This window comes from Panthera tigris, chromosome C2 (genome assembly GCF_018350195.1).
Source record: "Panthera tigris isolate Pti1 chromosome C2, P.tigris_Pti1_mat1.1, whole genome shotgun sequence".
Classification (NCBI taxonomy): domain Eukaryota; kingdom Metazoa; phylum Chordata; class Mammalia; order Carnivora; family Felidae; genus Panthera; species Panthera tigris.
In genome coordinates, this window is record NC_056668.1 from 55825001 (window position 1) to 55850736 (window position 25736).

Sequence of the window (25736 nt, forward strand, 5' to 3'; positions counted from 1 at the left end):
TATATATATACCACATCTTCTTTATCCATTCATCCATCGATGGACATTTGGGCTCTTTCCACACTTTGGCTATTGTTGATAGTGCTGCTATAAACATGGGGGTGCATGTGCCCCTTTGAAACAGCACTTCTGTATCCTTTGGATAAATACCTAGTGGTGCAATTGCTGGGTCGTAGGGTAGTTCTATTTTTAATTATTTGAGGAACCTCCATACTGTTTTCCAGAGTGGCTGCACCCCCAGTTTGCATTCCCACCAGCAGTGCAAAAGAGATCCTCTCCCTCCGCATCCTGGCCAACATCTGTTGTTGCCTGAGTTGTTAATGTTAGCCATTCTGACAGGTGTGAGATGGTATCACATTGTGGTTTTGATTTGTATTTCCCTGATGATGAGTGATGTTCAGCATTTTTCTCATGTGTCGGTTGGCCATCTGGATGTGTTCTTTGGAAAAATGTTTATTCATGTCTTTTGCCCATTTCTTCACTGGATTATTTGGTTTTTGGGTGTGGAGTTTGATAAGTTCTTTTTAGATTTTGGATACTAACCCTTTATCTGATATGCCATTTGCAAATATCTTCTTCCATTCCATTGATTGCCTTTCAGTTTTGCTGATTGTTTCCTTTACCATGCAGAAGCTATTTATCTTGATGAGGTCCCAATGGTTCATTGTTGTTTTTGCTTTCCTTGCCTCTGGAGATGTGTTGAGTAAGAAGTTGCTGTGGCCAAGGTCAAAGAAGTTTTTGCCTGCTTTCTCCTCTAGGATTTTGAAGGCTTCCTGTCTTACATTTAGGTCTTTCAACCATTTTGAGTTTATTTTTGTGTATGGTGTAAGAAAGTGATGTATGTTCGTTCTTCTGCATATTGCTGTCCAGTTTTCCTAACATCATTTGCTGAAGAGACTGTCTTTATTCCACTGGATATTCTTTCCTGCTTTGTCAAAGATTAGTTGCCCATATGTTTGTGGGTCCATTTCTGGGTTCTCTGTTATGTTCCATTGATCTGTGTGTTGTTTTTGTTCCAGTACCATAGTGTCTTGAGGATTATAGCTTTGTAATACAGCTTGAAGTCTGGAATTATGATGCCTCCAGCTATGGTTTTCTTTTTCAAGGTTGCTTTGGCTATTTGGGGTCTTTTCTGGTTCCATGCAAATTTTAGGATTGTTTGTTCTAGCTCTGTGAAGAATCGTGGTGTTATTTTGATAGGGATTGCATTGAATATGTAGATTGCTTTGGGTAGCATTGATAGTTAACAATATTTGTTCTTCCTATTGAGCAAGGAATATTTTTCCATTTTTTTTGTGTCTTCTTCAATTTCTTTCATAAGATTTCTCTAGTTTTCAGTGTATGCATTTTAACCTCTTTGGTTAGGTCATATCTTATTGTTTGCTGTGCAATTGTAAATGGGATAGATTTTTTTGATTTCTCTTTCTGCTGCTTCATTATTGGTGTATAGAAATGAACCAATTTCTGTGTATTGATTTCATATCCTGCGATTTTGCTGAATTCATGGATCAGTTCTAGCAGTTTTTGGTGGAATCTTTTGGGTTTTTCACATAAAGTATAATGTCATCTGTGAAGAGTGAAAGTTTTACTTCCTCCTTGCCGATTTGGATGCCTTTTATTTCTTTGTGTTGTCTGATTGCTAAGGCTATGACTTCCAACAATATATTTAGTAACAGTGGTGAGAGTGGACATCCTTGTTGTGTTCCTGACCTTTACGGGAAAGCTCTCAGTTTTTCCCCATTGAGGATGATATTAGCAATGGGTCTTTTGTATATGGCTTTTATGATCTTGCGGTATGATCCTTCTATACCTACTTTCTGGAGGGTTTTTATCAAGAAGGATGCTGTATTTTGTCAAGGCTTTCTGTGCATCTATTGAAAGGATCATGTGGTTCTTATTCTTTCTTTTATTAACATGATGTATCACATTGATTTGTGGATATTGGACCAGCCCTGTATCCCAGGTATAAATCCCACTTGGTCATGGTGAATAATTGTTTTTTTTTTTTATTTTTAAAAAAAAATTATTTATTTATTTATTTATTTATTTATTTATTTATTTATTTATTTTTGAGACAGAGAGAGACAGAGCATGAACGGGGGAGGGGCAGAGAGAGAGGGAGACACAGAATCGGAAGCAGGCTCCAGGCTCTGGGCCATCAGCCCAGAGCCCGACGCGGGGCTCGAACTCACAGACCGCGAGATCGTGACCTGAGCTGAAGTCGGACGCTTAACCGACTGAGCCACCCAGGTGCCCCGGTGAATAATTGTTTTAATGTATCATTGGATCTGGTTGGCTAGTATCTTGTTGAGAATTTTTGCATCCATGTTCATCAGGGAAATTGGTCTGTAGTTATCCTTTTTAGTGGGGTCTTTGCCTGGTTTTGGAACCAAGGTAATGCTGGCTTCATAGAATGAATTTTGGAAATTTTCCTTCCGTTTCTATCTTTTGAAACAGTTTCAAAAGAATAGGTATTAATTCTTCTTTAAATGTTTGGTAGAATTCCCCTGGAAAGCCATCTGGCCCTGGACTGTTTTTTGGGGGGGAGATTTTTGACTACTAATTCAATTTTCTTTACTGGTTATGAGTCTTTTCACATTTTCTATTTCTTCCTCTTTCAGTTTCTGTGTTTTTAGGAATTTATCCGTTTCTTCCAGATTGCCAAATTTATTGACATATCATTGCTCATAATATTCTCTTATTATTGGTTCTATTTCTGCATTGTTGGTTGTGATCTCTCCTCTTTCGTTCATTTTTAAAAAATATGTATTTATTTTTGAGGGAGGGACAGCGAAAATGAGAGAGATAGAGAGAGACTGAGTGTGAGTGGGGGAGGGGGAGGAGACACAGAATTCGAAGGAGGCTCCAGGCTCTGAGCTGTCAGCACAGAGCCCAACATGGGGCTTGAACCCGCAGATTGCCAGATTATGACCTGGGGCCAAGTCAGACGCTTGACTAACTAAGCCACCCAGGTGCCCCTCTCTGGTTTCAGTCTTGATTTTATTTATTTGGGTCCTTTCCTTTTTCTTTCTAATCAATCTGGCTAGGGATTTATCAACTTTGTTAATTCTTTCAAAGATCCAGCTCCTAGTTTCATTGATCTATTCCACTGTTTTTTGTGTTTTTTTTTTTTTAATTTCAATATCATTGATTTCTGCTTTAATCTTTATTATTTCCCATCTTCTGCTAGTGTTGAACTTTATTTGCTGTTCTTTTTTCAACTCTTTAAGGTGTAAGGTTAGTTTGTATATCTGAGACTGTTCTTCCTTCTTTAGGAAGGCCTGGATTGCTATAAACTTCCCTCTTTTGACTGCCTTTGCTGCATCCCAGAGATTTTGGGCAGTTGTGTTATCATTTTTATTGGCTTCCATGTATTTTTTAATTTCCTTTTTAATTTCTTGTTTAATGCATACATTATTTGGTAGGATGTTCTGTAATCTCCAAGTATCTTTCCAAAGACCAAGTGGTCTTTCCAAATTTTTTCTTGTGGTTGATTTTGAGTTTCATAGTGTGTGGTCTGAAAATATACACAGTATGATCTCAATTTTTTGTACTTGTTGAGGGCTGATTTGTGTCCCTATATGTGATCTATTCTGGAGAATGTTCCATGTGCACTCGAGAAGAATGTGTATTCTGCTGCTTTAGGGTGAAATGTTCTAAATATACCAGGTAAGTCTATCCAGTCCAATGTATCATTCAAAGCCATTTTTTCCTTATTGATTTTCTGCTTAGATGATCTGTCCATTGTTGTAAGTGGGGTGTTGAAGTCCCCTACTATTATGGTATTATTATCAATGCGTTTCTTTATGTTTTTGATTAATTGATTTATATATTCATCTATTCCACATTGGGGGCATAAATATCTACAGTTGTTAGATATTCTCAGTGGAAAGACCCCTTAATTATGGCATAATGCCCTTCTTCAACTCTTGTTATGGTCTTTATTGTAAAATCTAATTTGTCTGATACAGGTATTGCTACTCCAGCTTTCTTTTGGTGACCATTAGCATGTTAGAATGTTCTCCACCTCCTTATGGTCAATCTGAAGGTGTCTTTAGGTCTAAAACGGGTCTCTTGTTAACAGCATATAGATGGATCTTGTTTTCTTATCCATTATGATACCCTTTGTCTTTTGATTGAGCATTTAGTCTATTTACATTTACAGTGAGTAGTGAAAATATGAATTTATTGCCATTGTGTTGCCTGTAGAGTTACAATTTCTGGTGGTGTTCTGTGGTCCTTACTAGTCTATGCTGCTTTTGGTCTTTTTTGTTTTGTTTCATCTTTTCTCCCCCCAGAGAGTCCCCCTTAAAATTTCTTGCAGGGCTGGTTTAGTAGTCATGAACTCCGATAGTTTTTGTTTGTCTGGGAAACTCTTTATCTCTCCTTCTATTTTGAATGATAGCCTTGCTGGATATGGAATTCCTGGCTGCATATTATTTCCAATACAGCACATTGAAAAATCCTGGCACTGCTTTCTGGCCTGCCAGTTTTCTATGGAAAGGTCTGCTGCGAACCTGATCTGTCTTCCCTTATAGTTTAAGGACTTTTTTTCCACTTGCTGCTTTGATAATTCTTTTCTTGTCTGTGTATTTTGTGAATTGGTCTATGATATGCTTTGTTGATGGTCGGTTGTTGTATCTAATGGCAGTTCTCAGTGCTTCTTGGAATTTGATGTCTGTGTGTTTCCCTAGATTAGGAACGTTTTCTGCTATAATTTTCTTACATAACCCTTCTACCCCTTTTTCTCTCTCTTCATCTTTTGGGACTCCTATGATTCAGATGTTATTCCTTTTTAATACGTCGCTGAGTTTTCTAATTCTTGTATCATCCTCTTTTGCCTTAGTTTCCCTCCTTTTTTCTGCTTCATTATTCTCCATAATTTCATCTTCTGTGTCACTTATTTTCTGCTCTGCTTTGTCCATCTTTGCTGCCAAGGCATCCATTTGATTGCATCTTAGTTATTGCATTTTTAATTCATCCTGACTAGATGTTCCTTCTTTTATCTTTGCAGAAAGGGAGTCTATGCTTTTTTCAACCCCAGGTAGTATTCTAATTATTGTGACTCTAAATTCTTGTTCAGACATCTTGCTTATATCTGTGTTGATTAAGCCCCTGGCTGTCATTTCTTCCTGTTCTTTCTTTTGGGGTGAATTCCTTTGTTTTGTCATTTGGAGGAAGAAAAAGAATTAATGAAATTAAATTAAAAATTAAAATTAAAAACAACACAAAAAATCAAATAAAGGAAGCTAGATCCTAGGTGTGTTTTGGTCTGGTTATTGAAAGAAGCTTGGTGGAATAGAGAAAAAAGGGAAAGAAAAGAAAAAAAGAAAAAAAAGTAAGAAAAAATTTAACTTGAAAATACGTATACAATAAAATAGAATAAAATGAAATGAAGAACGTGAAATAGAATTTAAAAAATTACAGAAAAGTAAAAAAAAGTAACAAGAATAAATTTTATTTTTTAAATTTTTTTACTTTTTATTTATTTTATTTATTTTTTTAATATGAAATTTATTGTCAAATTGGTTTCCATACAACACCCAGTGCTCATCCCCACAGGTGCCCTCTTCAATGCCCATCACTCACTTTCCCCTCCCTCCCACCTCCCATCAACCCTCAGTTTATTATGAGTTTTTAAGAGTCTCTTATGGTTTGGCTCCCTCCCTCTCTAACTTTTTTTTCACCCTTCCCCTCCTCCACGGTCTTCTGTTAAGTTTCTCAGGATCCACATAAGAGTGAAAACATATGGAATCTGTCTTTCTCTGTATGACTTATTTCACTTAGCATAACACTCTCCGGTTCCATCCACGTTGCTACAAAAGGCCATATTTCATTCTTTCTCATTGCCACGTAGTATTCCATTGTGTATATAAACCACAATTTCTTTATCCATTCATCAGTTGATGGACATTTAGGCTCTTTCCATAGTTTGGCTATTGTTGAAAGTGCTGCTATAAACATTGGGGTACAAGTGCCCCTATGCATCAGTACTCCTGTATCCCTTGGGTAAATTCCTAGCAATGCTACTGCTAGGTCATAGGGTAGATCTGTTTTTAATTTTTTGAGGAACCTCCACACTGTTTTCCAGAGTGGCTGCACCAGTTTGCATTCCCACCAACAGTGCAAGAGGGTTCCCGTTTCTCCACATCCTCTCCAGCATCTATAGTCTCCTGATTTGTTCATGTTAGCCACTCTGACTGGTGTGAGGTGATATCTGAGTGTGGTTTTAATTTGTATTTCCCTGATGAGGAGTGATTTTGAGCATCTTTTCATGTGCCTGTTGGCTGGCCATCTGGATGTCTTCTTTAGAGAAGTGTCTATTCACGTCTTCTGCTCATTTCTTCACTGGATTATTTGTTTTCCGGGTGTGGAGTTTGGTGATTTTGGATTTATAGATTTTGGATACTAGCCCTTTGTCTGATAATGTCATTTGCAAATATCTTTTCCCATTCCATTGGTTGCCTTTTAGTTTTGTTGGTTGTTTCCTTTGCAGTGCAGAAGCTTTTTATCTTCATGAGATCCCAATAGTTCATTTTTGGTTTTAATTCTCTTGCCTTTGGGGATGTGTCAAGTAAGAAATCACTGTGGCTGATGTCAGAGAGGTTTTTTTCCTGCTTTCCCTTCTAGGGTTTTGATGGTTTCCTGTCTCACATTCAGGTCCTTCCTCCATTTTGAGTTCATTTTTGTGAATGGTTTATTTTCTAGTTTCATTCTTCTGCATGTTGCTGTCCAGGTCTCCCAGCACCATTTGTTAAAGAGACTGTCTTTTCCATTGGATATTCTTTGCTGCTCTGCCAAAGATTAGTTGACCATACTTTTGTGGGTCCAATTCTGGATTCTCTATTGTATTGCAATGGTCTATGTGTCTGGTTTTGTGACAGTACCATGCTGTCTTGATGATTCCTCCTGCTTTGGCCTTCTTCTTCAATATTACTTTGGCTATTCGGGGTCTTTTGTGGTTCCATACAAATTTTAGGATTGCTTGTTCTAGCTTTGAGAAGAATGCTGGTGCAATTTTGATTGGGATTGCATTGAATGTGTAGAGTGCTTTGGGTAGTAATAAAATTTTCTCTTTTCTATCCAAGAAAAAGAAGAGAAAGGAGAAGAAAAGAAATGAATAGAGGAACCATCAAGCAGAATGAAACCCAAATGTAGTTACATCCAGTTTCCCTGGAACTCAAAATATGAAGTACTCTATAGTCCATACACTAAACAGGCAGAGAGACTTGTGGTCCTCTAGGGCATGTGTTTGGAGGGTGCAGTTGGGAGGCCCTTGCTGTAATGGCTCCATTCTCCACTATGTGGTGCAACTTAGCTTACTGGGGTGGACTGGTATGGTGCAGGAGCATGTGCACGTGTATGTGCTGAGAGGTGAAAATGACGTCATCCAGCTCCCTATTTCTGGCACAGGAACTCTGTACTTTCACGGACCCACGGTCATGCACCCCTCCATTGTCTCAGGCTTCCCTCCACTCCCCCTTCTATACTTTCCATGTCCAAGCCATCAGCCTTCCAGGTGACACCTCCCTCCCGAATTTTATATCAGATGGGTCTGTTTTTCCAATCCCCTCACTTTTAAGAATGCTGTGGCTTGGACCCGCTCTGACCCTCTTGGGGAGGGTCTTCCTGAGCAATGGCTGGGTGCTGGCTTGCTCCAGAGAACACTCATGTGTTCACACTGCTGCAGAGAGGTTCAGAGATTATGGCAAATCACAACACACAGCTGGTGCCAGGTTTCATCGCACTCTGGTATCTTTGTTCCAATACCAGCAACCATGGCTGTTCTCTGGCGTCTGCTGGGACCTTTCTCTGTGGAGAGGCTGTATGGCCTCTACCAAATGCCCTCCAAGGAGGGGAACCACTTCTCCCTGTGTGGCCCACAGACCACTTGGACCTCACTGCCTACTCCTGGGGATTTACCCTTTTTCCTCACCAGAGCAGTGCAAGGTATTGAGCTACATAATTTCCAACTCTGTGCTCCCCTGTTTGTAGTCCATTATAGTCCTAATGGTATTGAATCCTTTCCTTTCTTCCTACCAGTGATGTTGGGAACAGATTTCTTGTCCAGTTCCTTGCAAATGTTTCCACTCTTTCTCTTTCTGTCTAGCTACTTTTGGGAGGAGTGCTTTTCCTGTGCTTTACCAAAATACTGCACTCTACCCGCTTTCTATGTCGTCTCTCTGCAAAAACAGCTCCCTACTCTCTACAGCTTGTCTCTCCCCCAATTCACCTCTCCACACCTCATATCTGCTGAGTTCTGTACCTCAAGTCATGCAGATTTCTGTGTTAATCCTCAGATCAGTTTCCTAGGTGTGCAAAATGGTTTGGTGCTGATCTAACTGCATTCTAGGGATGAGAGAAGCTGAAAACTTCCATGTTGCTCTGTCATCTTGGCCCGTTCCTAGTCCAGTGCCTTGAAGCTTTTTCTCTATGTTTTATTCTGAGTTTTATTATTTCAGAATTTATGTTCTTTAATCCATTTTTAGTTGATTGTGGCAAATGGTGTGAAATAACCATCCCATTTCATTCTTCTGAGTATAGGTATCCATTTTTCCATATAACATGTATTGAGGAGACTATCATTATATATCCTTGGCATTATTTTGAAGGATCAGTTGACACTATCTGTGTGTGTTTATTTCTGGGATCTCTAGTCTGTTGCATTGGTCTTTATGTTTGTTTTTATGCCAGTACCATACCACTTTTATTACTGTGGCTTTGTAATATATTTTGAAATCAGAGTGTGATACCTCCAACTTTGTTTATCTTTTCAGAAATGTTTCAGCTATTTGGGGTCTTTTGTGATTCTTAATAAATTTTAATATATATTTGTTTCTATTTCTGTAAAAAATGACTTTGGGATGAGGCAGGGTAGACCTGAGTCTATAAGGGTAGAAGCTTTTGTTTTTGTACCCAGGTTTGTGGTTGATGGGCCTATTATTGGGGTATGGGCCCATTTCTCAAAGCGATTTCTCTCGGTCTTGAGCTCCACAAGGGTGTTTCAGTCTCATGTATGGATCCCAAGCCCCTGTTGAAGGCAGTTTTTGCCATGAATGGTTGCCAAAGTTAGTGTTTCTGTGGGAGGAGTGAGGTCTCGGGGCCTTCTATTCTGCCACTTTGCTTACATCACTCTCCATTACAGTGTTGAGTAGAAGTGGTGACAATAGGTATCTTTATATTTTTCTTGAACTTATAAGAATAGTATTAACTCTTCCACTTATCAGTAGGCTTTTGGTAGATTCCCTTTGTCAGGTTGACAGTGCTCTTTTCTATTTCTAATTTGTTGAAAATTTTCATGAGGCATGGATGTTAGATTTCATCAGGGGTTTCTGTTTTGAGATGACCATATGGTTTTTTGTTTGTTTTAGTCTGTTAAATATGTTAAGTTACACTAATTGATTTTTGAATTTTAAAAGAATTTTGCATTCCTAAAATAAACTCTTATTTGTCATGATATATTATCTTTTTTATATTGTTGGAATCAATTTGCTAATTCTTAATTTTTAAGTATAATTTAAATACATTATTTTATCAATTTCAGATATACAGTATAGTGATACAACAATTCTGTACATTACCAGTGCTCATCACGATATGTGTACTCTTAATCCCCTTTGTCTCTTACCTAATACCCCACTGACTTCCCCTCTGGCAACCACCAATTTGTTCTCTGTACTTAAGAATCTATTTTTTTGTCTCTTTTTTCTCTGTTTATTTGTTTTGTTTCTTAAATTCCATATATAAGTGAAATCATATGATATTTGTCTTTGACTTATTTTAGTCTCTAAGTCAATCCATGTTTTTGCATATGGCAAGATCTCATTATATTTTTATGGCTGAGTAATATTCCATTGTGTATATCTATTACACCTTTATCCATTTATCTATGAATGGACACTTGAGTTGCTTCCATATCTTGATTATTGTAAATAATGCCGCAGTAAACATAGGGCTGCATATATGTTTTCTAATTAATGTCTTCACTTTCTTTTTTTCTCAGTAGTGAAATTACTGGGTCATGTAGTAATTCTGTTTTAAAATTTTTGAGAAACCTCCATACTGTTCTCCACAATGGCTGCACCAACTTGCATTCCCACCAACAGTGCTCCATATCTTCCAAACACTTGTTTCTTGTGTTTTTGATAAGCTGTTCTGACAGGTGTGAGGTGATATCTCATTGTGGTTTTGACTTGCATTTTCTTGATGATTAATGATGTTGAGCATCTTTTCGTGTATGTTGTTCATTTGTATGTCAATGGAAAAAGTCTTTGGAAAAATGTCTATTCACGTCTGCTACCTATTTATTTATTTATTTATTTATTTATTTTCTTATTTATTTATTCAATTTAAAAAATTTACATCCAAGTTAATGAGCATGTAGTGCAACAATGATTTCAGGAGTATATTCCATAATGCCCCTTACCCATTTAACCTATCCCCCCTCCCCTTCCACAACCCCTCCAGTAATCTTCTGTTTGTTCTCCATATTTAAGAGTCTCTTCTGTTTTGTCCCCTTCCCTGTTTTTATATTACTTGCTTCCCTTCCCTATGTTCATCTCTTTTGTATCTTAAAGTCCTCATATGAGTGAAGTCATATGATATTTGTCTTTCTCTGACTGACTTTTTGCACTTAGCATAATACCCTCTAGTTCCATCCACGTAGTTGCAAATGACAAGATTCCATTCTTTTTGATTGCTGAGTAATACTCCATTGTATATGTATACCACATCTTCTTTATCCATTCATCCATCGATGGACATTTGGGCTCTTTCCACACTTTGGCTATTATTGATAGAGCTGCTATAAACATTGGGGTGCATGTGCCCTTTCGAAACAGCATACCTGCATCCCATGGGTAAATACCTAGTAGTGCAATTGCTGGGTTGTAGGGTAGTTCTATTTTTATGTTTTTGAGGAACCTCCATACTGTTTTCCAGAGTGGCTGTACCAGGCTTCCCACCAGCAGTGCAAAAAAGATCCTCTTTCTCTGCTTCCTCACCAACATCTGTTGTTGCCCGAGTTGTTAATGTTAGCCATTCTGACAGGTGTGAGGTGGTTATCTCATTGTGGTTTTGATTTGTATTTCCCTGATGATGAGTGATGTTGAGCATTTTTTCATGTGTCTGTTGGCCATCTGGATGTTTTCTTTGGAGAAGTGTCTATTCATGTCTTTTGCCCATTTCTTGTTTTTTTTTTTTTTTAACATTTATTTTTGAGAGACAGAAAGAGATAGAGCATGAGTGGGGGAGGGGCAGAGGGAGTGGGGTACACAGAATCCAAAGCAAGCTCCAGGCTCTGAGCTGTCAGCACAGAGCCCAACGCAGGGCTTGAGCTCATGTACCACGAGATCATGACCTGAGCCAAGTTTGGCCGCTTAACTGACTGAGCTGCCCAGGTGCCCTGGGCTATTTCTTCACTGGATTATTTGCTTTTTGGGTGTTGAGTTTGGTAAGTTCTTTTTAGATTTTGGATACTAACCCTTTATCTAATATATCATTTGCAGATATCTTCTCCGATTCCATTGGTTGCCTTTTAGTTTTGCTGATTGTTTCCTTTGGCATGCAGAAGCTTTTTATTTTGACGAGGTCCCAATAGTTCATTTTTGCTTTTGTTTCCCTTGCCTCTGGAGACATGTTGAGTAATAAGTTGCTGTGGCCAAGGTCAAAGACGTTTTTGCCTGCTTTCTTCTCAAGGATTTTGATGGCTTTCTGTCTTACATTTAGGTCTTTTATGCATTTCGAGTTTATTTTTGTGTATGGTGTAAGAAAGTGGTCCAGGGTCATTTTTCTGCATGTCGCTGTCCAGTTTTCCCAGCACCATTTGCTGAAGAGACTGTCTTCATTCTATCGGATATTCTTTCTTGCTTTGTCAAAGATTAGTTGGCCATATGTTTGTGTGGGTCCATTTCTGGGTTCTCTGTTGTGTTCTGTTGATCTGAGTGTCTGTTTTTTGTGCCAGTACCATACTGTCTTGATGATTATAGCTTTGTAATACAGCTTGAAGTCCGGTGCTACCCATTTTTAAATTGAATTATTTGGGTTTTTGGTGTTGAGTTGTATAACTTATTTATCTATTTGGATATTAGCCCCTTATCAGATCTGTCATTTGCAAATATCTTCTCCCATTGATTGGGTTGCTTCGTCAGTTTGTTGATGGTTTTTTTGCTGTGTGAAAGCGTATTATTTTGGTGTAGTCCCATAAATTCTTACGTTTTCAATATTTACCTCCATGTTCACAAGGAATATACATCTATAGGTCTATAATTTATTTTTTGTTTTGTTTTGTTTTTGAAATGTTTCTGGTCTTGGTATCAGGGTAATGCTGACCTTGGTGAGTAAAGTTAAAAGTATTGCTTGCTTAAATATTTGGTAGAATTCTCTAATAAAACTATCTGGGAGTGGAGGTTTTTTTGCAGGGAGATTTTTAACTACAAATTCAATATTTAAAATGATAGATGATATGAAAACTATCATTCTGCTTGAGTGCATTTTGTTAATTATTGTATTTTAAAAATAATTTGACCATTTCATCTATGTTGTCAATTTATTAGCATACACTTTGCATAATATTTCTTTGTTATTATTTTAATATCTGTAGAATCTGCAATGATGTCACCTTGTTTCTTGCAGATATTGTTAATTTGTGTTTACTTTTTCCCCCCCAGATCATTCTGGTTAGAACTTTATCAGTGTTATTCATCTCATTAAAAAACCAGTGTTTGGTTTCATTGATTTACTACATAGTTTTTATGATTTATATTTTACTGACATTTACTTGTACTTTCTTTTGCCTATTTGTATTTCATTTGCTCTTCTTTTTCTAGTTTTCTAAGGTGGAATTTGTGGTTGTTGATTTGAGACATTTCTTCTTTTCTGTTGACGTAAAGTAGTGCTATTTGCTTTCTTGTGAGTACTAATTCAACTGTATCCCCCAAACTTTGATATGTTGTGTTTTCCTTTTTATTCAGTTCAAAATGCTTCTCATTTTCCCTTTTGATTTCTTTTTTGATTCATGAGCTATTTATAAATTTGCTACTTAGTTTCTGTATATTTGGGGATTTTTTGGATATCTTAATGTAGTTGGCTTCAAATTTAATCCCATTGTGGTATTAATGTTTGCTTTTACATGGATTGAGAGTTATTTCATGGCCCAGAATATGGTCTCTGTTGTTTACTATTCTGAGTAAACATGAAAAGAATGTGTATTCTGCAATTGTTGAGTGAAATGTTCTATAGATGTCAATTTAGTCTAGTAGATTGATAATGTTGTTGGAGTCTTCTCTATTTTTATGTCTTTCTTTATGGAGTGAAGGATTTTGAAATTACTAGTTACAATCCTGGATTTGTCTTTTTTACTTTTTGCTTACCTGTCATGTTTATTTTGTATATTTTGAAGCTCTCTTATTAGCTATATAAAGGTTTACTATTTTTATGTCTGCTTGATGAATAGTCCCCAATATCACTATGAAATACCCCTTTTTTGTCACTATTAATTTTTTTTCTGAAGTTGAGTTTTATAAAAATATAGCTACTTCAGCTTTCTTTTTATCAATGTTTGCATAGTATATTCTTTCCTATCCTTTTACTTTTAACTTACTTAGTGTTTTTATTTCAACTTGGTTTCTTGGTTTTTACTTTGTCTTACACTTAATTCTGGTAATATAATCTCTTTCAAGGTTTTTAGGCAGTTTACATTCAGTGAGAATATGGAATTATTGGGTTTAGATAATCCACCTTTCTGTTTTTCTATTTGTCCCATCTGTTCTTTGTTCTCATTTTTTCTTTTTTTTCTTCTTTCATTTATATTAGATTAAAAAAAATGTTTATTTATTTATTTTGAGAGAGAGAGAGAGAGAGAGAGAGAGAGAGAGAGAGAGAGGGGAAGTGACAGAGAGGGGGAGAGAGAATCCCAAGCAAGCTCTGCATTGTTAGCATAGGCTCCATCCCATAAATCCTGAGATCATGACCTGAGCCGAAATCAAGTCAGATGCTTAACTGACTGAGCCACTCAGGCACCCTGGATTAAATTCTTTTGTGATACCATTTTGTCTCCTTTTATGGCTTATTAGCTATAAGACTTCACTGTTTTACTTTAAAGATTGACTTTGGGTTTACTGTGTTATTTGCAACTTTTCATAGTTACACCACTTCACATATAATATAAGGAACTGGAAACAGTCTATTTCCATATCTCCTTTTTTGACTTTTGAGATATTGTCATACATTGTACTTTTAATAGGTTATAAGCCTTATAATATATTGCTTTTGTTTTGCTTGAAATAGTTAATTATCTATTAAAGAGATTTGAATAATAAAAGAACCTTATGTTTACCCATGTAGTTATTTCCTGTGTGCTTTATTCATTTGTGTAGACACAGATTTCTATCAGATATCTTTCTTGTTCTTTCTGCTTAAACAACTTTCTTTAACATTTCTTGTAATGTATGTCTGAATTCTTTTTGGTTTTATGTGTCTGCTTAAAGAACTTCTTTTAATATTTCTGGTAATGCATGTCTGAATTTTTTTGGTTTTGTGAATGATTTTATTTTCTAAAATAAAATTTGTTTTCTAAAAATATTTTCACTGGATAAAGAATCATAGATTGCCAGGTTTTGTTTTTTCTTTTAGTGCTGTTAAGATGTTGATCCACCCTCTTGTTAATACTGTTCCCATTGTGATATATCTGTCACTTAAAAATGTTGTCAACAGAGGTTATGTGCTCATGTACATAACATGTCTTTTTGCTCTGGCTGTTCTAAATACTTTTATCAGTATTTTGGCAAAAATTGATTATGATGCATTTTCATTTTTCTTGTGTTTTGGGTTGGTTGAGTTGTTTGGATCTGTGGGTTTATAGTTTCTCCTCTCCTTTCTCCATCCTCCTCTTCTTTTGAGACTCTAATTACATATATTTTAGGTTGCTTGAAAATGTCCCACAGGTCATCAGTTCCACTTTATTATTTTCTTCAATAAGTTTTGTCTTACAGTTTTGTGAGATATTTTTATTTGCCATGTATTTTAGTTTATTTTCTTCTGCAATGTTTCATATGCCATAATCACATCCAGTGCAGTTTTCCTCTTTGACATTGTTTTTTTCATCTCTAGAAGTTTGAGTTTTGCCTTTTTTTTTTGTCTTTGTATTCATCTACTTAGCATATTCAGTCTTTCCTTTAGGTGCTTGAATATATGAAGTACAACTAAAATGACTGTAAATTCTTTGTCCACTCATTCTCTCATCTGTGTCATTTCTGGGGCATTTTCAATTGATTGATTCTTGTCTTCACCATGGGTCCTGTTTTACTTCTTTATTTGCCTGGCAATTTTTTATTGGAATTCTGGACATTCATATATTTACCTTGCTGTGTGCTTGATAGGTTTATATTCTTTTGAATACTCTTGAGCTTTTTTTTTTTTTTTTTTTTTTGGCAATGTTAATTTATTTTTGAGAGACGGAGAGAGACAGAGTGTGAGTGGGGGAGGGACAGAGAAAGAGGGAGACACAGAATCTGAAGCAGGTTCCAAGCTGTCAGCACAGAGCCCGATGCAGGGCTAAAACTCACGAACCGAGAGATCATGACCTGAGCCGAAGTCAGAAGCTTAACCAACTGAGCCACCCAGTGACCCTCTTGAACTTTGTTTTGAAATTTGGTTAAGTCACTTAGAAATAATTTGATCTTTTTGGGTCTTGCCATTAAGTTCTGTTAGGTGGAACCAGAGAAGTTTTCAAGTGTATGACTAATGGGACTAAGGCCAAATTGCTCTGTTAGCCAGTGCTCTGTGGAATTATGAGCTTTTGCCCTGTAGCTGGTGTGAACTGGCTATTCATTCTTTCTTTCTTTCTTTCCTTCTTTCTTTCTTTCTTTCTTTCTTTCTTTCTTTCTTTCTTTCTTTCAAATTTTCTTTAATTTTTATTTATTTTAGAGAGAGAGAGAGAGAGAGAGAGAGAGTGAGCACAAGCAGGGGAGAAGCAGAGAGAGAGGGAGACACAGAATCTGAAGCAGGCTCCATGCTCTGAGCTGTCAGCACAGAGCCCGACGTGGGGCTCAAACTTAAGAGCCGTGAGATCATGACCTGAGCCAAAGTTGGATGCCTAACCGACTGAGCCACCCAGGGCCCCCAGCTATTCCTGTTTCTATACCAGCTCCCAGCAGTGCTGGAGCTCTAGGGTGTGGTGAGGAAGATGTCAAGGGTGCAAAATTTAATGTGTTACTAAGGTTCATGCAAGCTCAGGGTCTGCATCTGAGAATGCATCCCTCCTAAAATTTTGTGTCTTAGGCATCATGCTTGCGTTATAATAGTCCTAGTCCTGGTTTGTAGGATTGGTGATTTCTAATTCAGGGGTTAGTAAACTTTTACTTTACGGGCTAGATAGTAAAAATTTTAAGCTTGTGACACCAAGTTCCCATTAAATTTAATCAATGCTGCTAGTACAGCATGAACGTAGTCATAAATAACATGTGAATGATGTCTGAGTGTGTTCCAATACAATTTTATTTTCTAAAACAGCCCACTGGCTATGGTTTGTGGATTCCTTCTCTAATTCTTGGGTGTTGCTTTCCCTAGCCTTGGGTAGTTTCTTCACATCCATACGCTGTTCAGTACTTAACTGAGACTATGCAGATTTGTAGCGTTTTTTGTAATTATCTTTTCTCCAGGACCCTCTTGTAAGCTCTAGTTACATGGTTCTCCTTTATGTCAGCCTCATCTCTTCAACTCAGAGAGAGTACTCAGCTGTGGATTTGCTCTCCTTGTGTCATGACTCCTTCGTTGACTGATGACATTCAGTGTCTTAGATGCTTTTTGGGTCCTATTTTGTATACAATTAGTGAAGTTATTTCAGGTGAGAGTATAAATCCAGTCTTTGTTATTTCATGTTGTCATAAAATGGAAATCTCTAATATTATGTTTTAACTTAAGTTGTACCATAAATAGAAATGAAATAAAATATTTGTACAGAATCAGTGTTCAGAATTCATACTTTAATTTTATGGAATTATAAAGTTATTATAGACTTCCAGAGTCTCAATTTCTTCATTTGTAGAAAGAGGATAATAAAATATCTTTCTCATAGGCTTGTTGGGAAGTTTAAATGAATAATAAGTGAGATAGCACCTAGCATTGTGTATTTCTTATAGTATGCATAAAGATGTTTAATTCACTTTCCCAGGTTTGATATATTGACGAATTAAAAACTGATTGCAATTTTTTAGGCAAGGTGCTGGGGTTGGATGGTACTGAGGGATATAGGTAAACATAAATTATATCGCTTCTATTTTAATTGTATTGCCATTGTTTTTGAGTTGGATAGTGGTGGTAAGCAACCTGTATTTCACTTTTCTCCTTATGTCCCATTAAGAGGAGTTTAATTAAAGTGTTATTTTATTTTCCATTTATAGAATCTCTTTGGTGTAATGTCTCTTTGTGTCTTTTGCCCATTTTTTAATTGGATTTTTTTAACTGATTAATTTTCAGAGTTCTTTATATTCTAGATTTAAATCCATTGTCAGATATATGGTTTGCAAATATCTTCTCCTATTCTGTAGCTTGTCTTTTCATCCTCTTATCAGGGACTTTCAGAGAGAAAAAGTTTTTTTTTTTTTTTTTTTTTTAAACTTTGATGAAATCCAATTCATCAAAGTTTACCTTTTGTGGGTCATATTTTTTGTGTCCTGAGGCCTCTTTACCAAGCCTTACATCCTGAAAATTTTCTCCTATGTTACCTTCTACATTTTTATAGCTTTATACTTTATACTATAATTTCTGACTGTTTAGGTTTTTGTATAAGGTATGAGGTTGAGATCAAGGTTCATTCTTTTGCCGATGGATCTCCGATTGATCCAGCACCATTTATTAACAATACTGTACAGTCTGCATTGAATTGCTTTTGCACCTTTCTAGCAAACCAATTGGCTGTATTTTTGGGGTCTATTTCTGGGTTCTCTATGGCGTTACATTGATCTATGTGTCTATTCGTCTGTCATTACTACATAGTCTTGCTTACTCTTGTGATACAATCAGCTTTGAGAACAGAATAATTCTTCCCATTTTATTGTTTTTAGAATCAGATATCCAGGTTCCATTGTCATTCCACATATTTTAGAATAGGCTTATCTATATATTAAAAAAATCTTCCCGGGATTTTGATAGTAATTCTGGTAAACTTTGTCAGTTTGTGCATCTTCAGTATGTTGTCTTCCATCCATGACATAGTAGGTCATTTATTTTGATCTTTTATCACCATTATATGATTTGCAGCGTACTGATTATGCGTGTGTTTTGTTAAATGCACATCTAAGCATTTCTTTTATTTTTTAAAAATAAATTGTATAAGTGTTATATTTTTAGTCTTGGTGTCCATGTGTTGTCCATTGCTAGTACGTAAAAATACAACTGATTTTTGTATGTTGACCTTATAAGCCTGTGACCGTATTGAACTTACTTAGTAGTTTAATAAATTTCTTTGATTTTTTTCTGAATAGATGATCGTTCCAAATATAGGGCCAGTTTTACTTCTTTATTTCTGATTTGTATGCCTTTTATTCCCTTTACTTGCCTTAATGTACTAGCTAAAACTTCAGAACTATACTGAATAGAAGGGATGGGAACAGATATCCTTGCCTTTTGTGATCTTAGGGGAAAGCTTTCAGTCTTTCACCATCAAGTAATGATATTGGTGGGAGGCCTTTTGTAGATGTTCTGTATCAAATGGGTAAAGTTCTCTCTACCTAGTTTTCTGAGTTTTTAGTTCGATGACTAAGAAATATTGTCAACTGTTTTTTCTGTATCAATTAATGTGATCATGAAATTTTCCTTTTTAGCCTGTTAATATGGTAGATTACACTGATTGATTTTCTAATATTAAGCCAGCCTTTTAGAATAAACATATTGTCATGGTATATGTTTCTTTTTATGTATTACTGAAAGTTTATTTGCTAATATTTTGTTAAAGTGTTTTTGCAGTGATACTATGTAATGAATGCTGGTTTGTAGTTTTCACTTTCTGTACTGTCTTTGCAATCAGGATAATACTGGTTTCCTAAATGATTGCAGCCACTTATTTTCTAGAAGAAATTGTATACAGTTGGTGTTAACTCTTCCTTCAGCATTTAGTAGAGTTCTCCAATGAAACTATGAGGGCCTGGATGTATTTTTTTTTTGGAGTTTTAAAATTAGTAATTCAGTTTCTTTTTGTTTGTTTGTTTTTAATTTTTACATAAACTCTTTATTTTATAAGTTTTAGATGTATAATAAAATTGATAAGACAATACAGAGTTCCATATTCCCCACACCCAACATCCCTGTAAGTAAGAATATTACATCAGTTTATAATGTTTGTTAAAAGTAGCAAACTAACTTGATACATTATTATTAAAGGGCATATTTTTTTTTTCTGATTTCTTTTGTTTTTACCTAATGTCATTTTTCTTTTCCAAGATACCGCATTATATTTTGTCATATCATCTTAGGTTCCTCTTGACTGACAGTTTCTCAGACTGGCCTTGTTTTTATTTTTTAATTAATTAATTAATTAATTTTTAAAATTTTATTTTTAAAAATTTACATCCAAATTAGTTAGCATATAGTTCAACAATGATTTCAGGAGTAGATTCCTTAGTGCCCCTTACCCATTTAGCCCATCCTCCCTCCCACAACCCCTATAGTAACCCTCAGTTTGTTCTCCATATTTATGAGTCTCTTCTGTTTTGTCCCCCTCCCTGTTTTTATATTATTTTTGTTTCCCTTCCCTTATGTTCATCTGTTTTGTCTCTTAAAGTCCTGATATGAGTGAAGTCATCTGATTTTTGTCTTTCTCTGACTAATTTCACTTAGCATAATACCCTCCAGTTCCATCTACATAGTTGCAAATGGCAAGATTTCATTCTTTTTGATTGCCGAGTAATACTCCATTGTATATATATATATACCACATCTTCTTTATCCATTCATCCATCGATGGACATGTGGGCTCTTTCCATCCTTTGGCTATTGTTGATAGTGCTGCTATAAACATTGGGGTGCATGTGTCCCTTTGAAACAGCACACCTGTATCCCATGGATAAATGCCTAGTAGTGCAATTGCTGGGTCATAGGACAGTTCTATTTTTAGTTTTTGAGGAACCTTCATACTGTTTTCCAGAGTGGCTGCACCAGCTGGCATTCCCATAAAATTACCAAATCAGTTTCTTTAACTCTTAGGGGGTTATTCAAATTATTGATTTAACTTTCTTTAAATTTTGTTAGATTGTGTTTTTCAAGGATTTGGTCCATTTCATCTAAATTGTCCAATTTACATTGGATAGTTGTTCATAGTATTTCCAATTATTCTTTTGATCTCTGCCTTGTCTGTAGTAGTATCTTTTGGTTCCTTCCTGTTATTACTAATTTGCCTTCTTTCTTTATTTTTTTGGATATTCTTACTGGTTATTATCATTTAAAAATTTTTTCAAGAACCAGCTTTTAGTTTTACTGATTTTCTCAGTCATTTTTCTGTTTCATTTATTTCTGTTGTTATTTTTATTATTTCCTTCCTTCTGCTTCCTTTGAGTTTTTTTTTGCTCTTCTTTTTTAGTTTCTTGAGGTAGCAAGTTATATTATTGGCTTGGGAACTCTCTTTTCTTTCTTTTTAAATATTATTTTAGAGAGACAGAGAACGCACAAGTACAGGAGAAGGGCAGAGGGAGAGAGAGAATCCTAAGCAGGCTCCATATTCAGCATGTAGCCTGACGTGGCGCTCAATCCCATGACCCTGGGATCATGACCTGAGCCAAAATCAAGTCAGATACTCACCTGACTGAGCCAGTCAGGCATCCCTGAGAACTTTCCTCTTTTCTAATGTAAACATTTAGTGTGACAGATTTCTCTCTCAGCATTATTTTAGTTGTGTCCTACAAATTTTAATATGTTGTATTTTCATTTTCATTTAATTCAATGTATTTTAAAATTTTCGTTTGAGATTTCCTCATTGTGTTACTTAAAAACATGCTTTTTTTTTAGTGTTTTCTGTCAGTTTCTATTTTTATTCCACTGTTGTAAGTGAACACATCCTGAATGATTTTAATTCTTTAAAACTTGTTGAGATCTGTTTGTGACCCTACATATGGTTTATTTTTGTATATGTTCTGTAGACAGTTGAAACAAATATGCATTCTGCTGTTTTGGGTGGACTGTTCTATTCATGTTGATGAGATCCTGTTTGTTGATGTTCTTATATATCCTTTGCCAAGTTTCTGTCTAGTAATTCTATCATTTGCTGAGACGTGAGTGTTGACAATCCCCAAGTGTAAGTGTCGATTTGTCTATTTCTCCTCTCAGATCCATCAGTTTGTACTTTATGTATTTTGAGCTTTGTTGTCTGATGCATACACAATTAGAATTGAGTCTTCTTGATGGATTTGCTCTTTTATGATTATGTAATATTTTTCTCTATCCTTGGTAATTTTCTTTTTTCTGAGGTCCAGTTTATCTGATGTTTATATAGTCATTCCTGATTTCTTTTAATTCATCTTTGCATGGCATATCTTTGTATTGTTTTAATTTCCACCTGCTTACATTGTTATGCTTGAAGTGTTTTTGTAGTCAGTGTATAGTTGGGTCTGCCAATCCCTATTTTTTAATTTGTGGATATAGACCATTTATATAATGTAATGATTTTTAAGTTAAGGCTTATGTCTGCCATTTTGTTTTTGTTTTATGTTTGTTCTCTGTTTCTCCTTTCTCCATTTTTCCCCTTTTCTTTAAATTACTTGGACATATTTTAAAAATCCACTTTGGTGTATCTATAGTATTTTTCACTAATGTAGCTTTTTGTATAGCTTTTTCAGTGGTTGCTCTAGATACTGCATTGTATACACGTAACCTCCTATGATCTGCTTGTGTCTATTGGTGTTAAGTGAACTACAGAAATCTTACCTCTCTTTTTGTCCCTTTACCCTCATCCTTGCATGGTATAATTGCCTTACATATTTCCTAAAACAATTAGGCAACTTTGTAATACATTAGACAGTGTCATAATTTTTCTTTCAACTTCAAACATAATTTAGAAAATTCAAGAGGAATGGAAAAGTCTATCATATTTACCCAGAATCTTTCTTTTTCTATTGTTCATTTGTTTGTTCTTTTCTGTTTTTCTTTCTAAATTTCCAGATTTCTTATTTATCAATTCCTTTCTGTTCAGAGAACTTTATTTAGCCAGTCTTTTAGGGTAGTTCTGCTGGTGGCAAATTCTCTCAGTTTTTCATTATCTGAGAATGTTTTCCCTGTTCATTTCTGAAGGATATTTTTGCTGGATAAAGAACTCTGATTTGAAGTCCTTGAATTTCAGCACTTGGTAAATGTTGTACCACTTCCTTCTGGCCTTCATAGCTTCTTTTTTTTTTTAAATTTTTTTCAACGTTTTTTATTTATTTTTGGGACAGAGAGAGACAGAGCATGAACGGGGGAGGGGCAGAGAGAGAGGGAGACACAGAATCGGAAACAGGCTCCAGGCTCCGAGCCATCAGCCCAGAGCCTGACGCGGGGCTCGAACTCACGGACCGCGAGATCGTGACCTGGCTGAAGTCGGACGCTTAACCGACTGCGCCACCCAGGCGCCCCTGGCCTTCATAGCTTCTGATGAGAAATCTGGTGTTATGTGAATTATTTTCCCCCTAGAGTTAAGGTGTCATTTCTTTTCCATTGCTTCTAAGATTACTTCTTTGTTTTCAGTTTTCAGAGTTTGAGTATAATATGCTTAGGTATGGATATATTTGAGTTTAAGTTGAGTGCTCAACTTCTTGAATTTGTAATCTATTTTCTTGACAAATTTGAGAATTTTTCAGACGTTATATCTTTGAATATTTTTTTAGGCATACCATCTTTCTCCTTTCTTTCGAAGATTCCTATGACAAGAGTATTAGATCTTCTGTTAAAATTCAAGTCCTTAATTTCTTCTGGTCTATTTTCTCTCTGTTGTTCAGATTGGTAATTTCTGCTATGCTGTCTTCCAGTTCACTGATTCTTTACTTTGTCCTCTCCATTTTGCTGTTAAGCCTATTCATTGAGTTTTAGAATTTTATTTTGTTTTGTTTTATATTTTATTTTATTTTATTTTATTTTATTTTATTTTATTTTATTTTATTTTATGTATTTTATTTCTTTTCTTTTCTTTTCTTTTCTTTTCTTTTCTTTTCTTTTCTTTTCTTTTCTTTTCTTTTCTTTTCTTTTCTTTTCTTTTCTTTTCTTTTCTTTTCTTTTCTTTTCTTTTCTTTTCTTTTCTTTTCTTTTCGAGAGAGTGTGTGTGTCCAAGCAGTAGAAGGAGAGAGAGAGTATCCCAAGCAGAATCCCAAGAGAGAATCTCATGCTTAGCCTGGAGCCCAGTGTGGGACTCAATCCCATGACTGTGAGATCATAACGTGAGCTGAAATCAAGAGTTGGATGCTCAGCTGACTAAGCCACCCAGGTGCCCCAAGGTTTAGAATTTTAATTATTTTTTAAAAATGCATTTGAACCTTCTTTATATCTCCTTTTTCTTAACTGAGAATTTGTAGTTTTTTATTTGTTTCAAGCATGTTCATAATTGTTGAGGTATTTTTGTTATTGATCCTTAAAAATTCTTACCAGATAATTCTAACATCTATGTCTCATTGTCAGCATTTGTCCATTGTTTTATCTCATTTTAGGTAAGAATTTCATAGCATTGTACAGTGAATGATTTTTTTATTGAATTCTGAGCATTTCGTTTATTATGTTATAAGCCTTCTGTTCGTATGTAAATTTGTGGCATAGCAGGCACACTCTCATACCATTCCAGTGGGGAAAGAGGGGTGTCATGTCTTTACTCATGGAAGTAAATGTCCAGGTTACCTACTTGATGTCCATTGACAATGGAGGGAGGGAATGTGGTCTTTGTTAGTGACAGGTGAGGATGGGAGAGCAGGCTTTTTTCTTTCTTTCTTTCTTTCTTTCTTTCTTTCTTTCTTTCTTTCTTTCTCTCTTTCTTTTTTTTAAATAGGTTCACACTCAGCATGGAGCCCAACATGGGGCTTGAACTCACTACCCTGAGATCAAGATCTGAGCTGAGATCAAGAGTCAGATGATTTACTGAGTGAGCCACCAAGGTGCCTTGGGAGACCTGGTTCTTTAGTGTGTATCCACTAATACCACTCTGGTTGAAAGTGGGAGAGGTGCCTTATTATGACTCCCCATATACTGTCAGGGGATTGGTGCCTTGTTACTACTAAGTGTTGGCAAAAGACTTGACTCTTCACTAGGCCTTATCTGATACAACTCAGCAGGAAAGGTTAGGGGCATCTCAGTACATTTGGGTCTCGGTAGAAGTCCAGGGTTCCCATGTGGTCTCCACCAATCCCACGGGAGGAAATCTTGTTATCATTCAGTAGGGATAAAAGTCTCATCTTCTTTCTTAGTCTTCACTGACCCCTCCCTGGCAGAGAAATTGGGGTGACTTGTTACAGCCAGGTGAGAGTAAAATTCTAGTTTTCTCATTTTACTTTTGATGGCAGAGGTGTGGATGGGGTCACAGTTTTTCTGTAGTGTTTGGGTGGAGAAGAATTGTTACTGTCTAATTTCAGAAAAAAAAAATTTTTTAGTAGGTTGCTCCTTTTCTGCATCTTTGGCTGGATTGGGAAAGCTTTTCTTGGGAAGATATTTGTCTGTGCCTTTTGGTATTTCCGGGTTGCTGCTGCTTCAGCACTCAATTTAGAATATATCAGGCAAAAAAGAAAAACCAGAGAGGGGTGCCTGGGTGGCTCAGTCAGTTAAATGTCCAACTCTTGGTTTCGGCTTAGGTCATGATCTCATAATTTGTGAGTTCGAGCCACATTGGGCTCTGTGCTGATAGCATGAAGCCTTCTTGGGATTCTCTCTCTCTCCTTCTCTCCCTGCCCTTCCCCACTCATGTTCTCCCTGTTTCTCTCTTTCTCAAAATAAATAAACCAATTAAAAAATGTATCTATATATAAAGAAAACCCAGGGAAATCATTGCTCAAAAGTACCCTGCTTTCCGTTGCTGAAATGTTTCTTTGGTTCTAATGTGCAGATTGGCTTGCTTTTGTGCTTTTCCTTCCCTAGGGGCTTAGGTTTTAGCATTCTCAGGTTTTCTAGGTCACTTGCCATTTTTCCATTTGCTTTTCAATTTTTTAGGATTTTCTGGTTACCACCTCTTCTCCTAATTCCTTCATTCTTATAGATTTATTTCTAGAAATTATTTTATTTTATCAGTTTTTTGAAGGATATGCATTTTAGTTTTAAGGATCTGTTTTAAAGTGTAATTCTTCAAAAGTATTTCCTTTGTTTGAGGTTTTTATTTAAAATATTTTAGATCCACTTTCTCTATGCCAGTGGCTCCATGACATTGTATCAATCAAGGATCATTAGGAAGTTACTTTAATGGAGGGAATTCATTATAAAGAATTCTTGACCAGATGTTTAGAACTGCAAAAAAGGATATTTTCAGCATGGTATCACGGAAATAGCAATTGCAACTATATCATTTCTAGGTTTAGGAGAAGAAAGAAGATGGAATTAGAACTTAAATGAATTCAGAAAGAACTCTATAAAGCTGAAATCCTGGCCTTAGAATTGGAGGTGCTTGTCAAATGGTACTGATGTCTCTAACCTCAGAAGAGAGGTCTGTGAGGTTGGTACTTAGCCCACCGAGGAGGGAAGTGATAGCTGGCTCTTCTTGGCATCTCTGAGGGCACATAATAAGGTAGATTCTGCAAGTGTTGGAAACC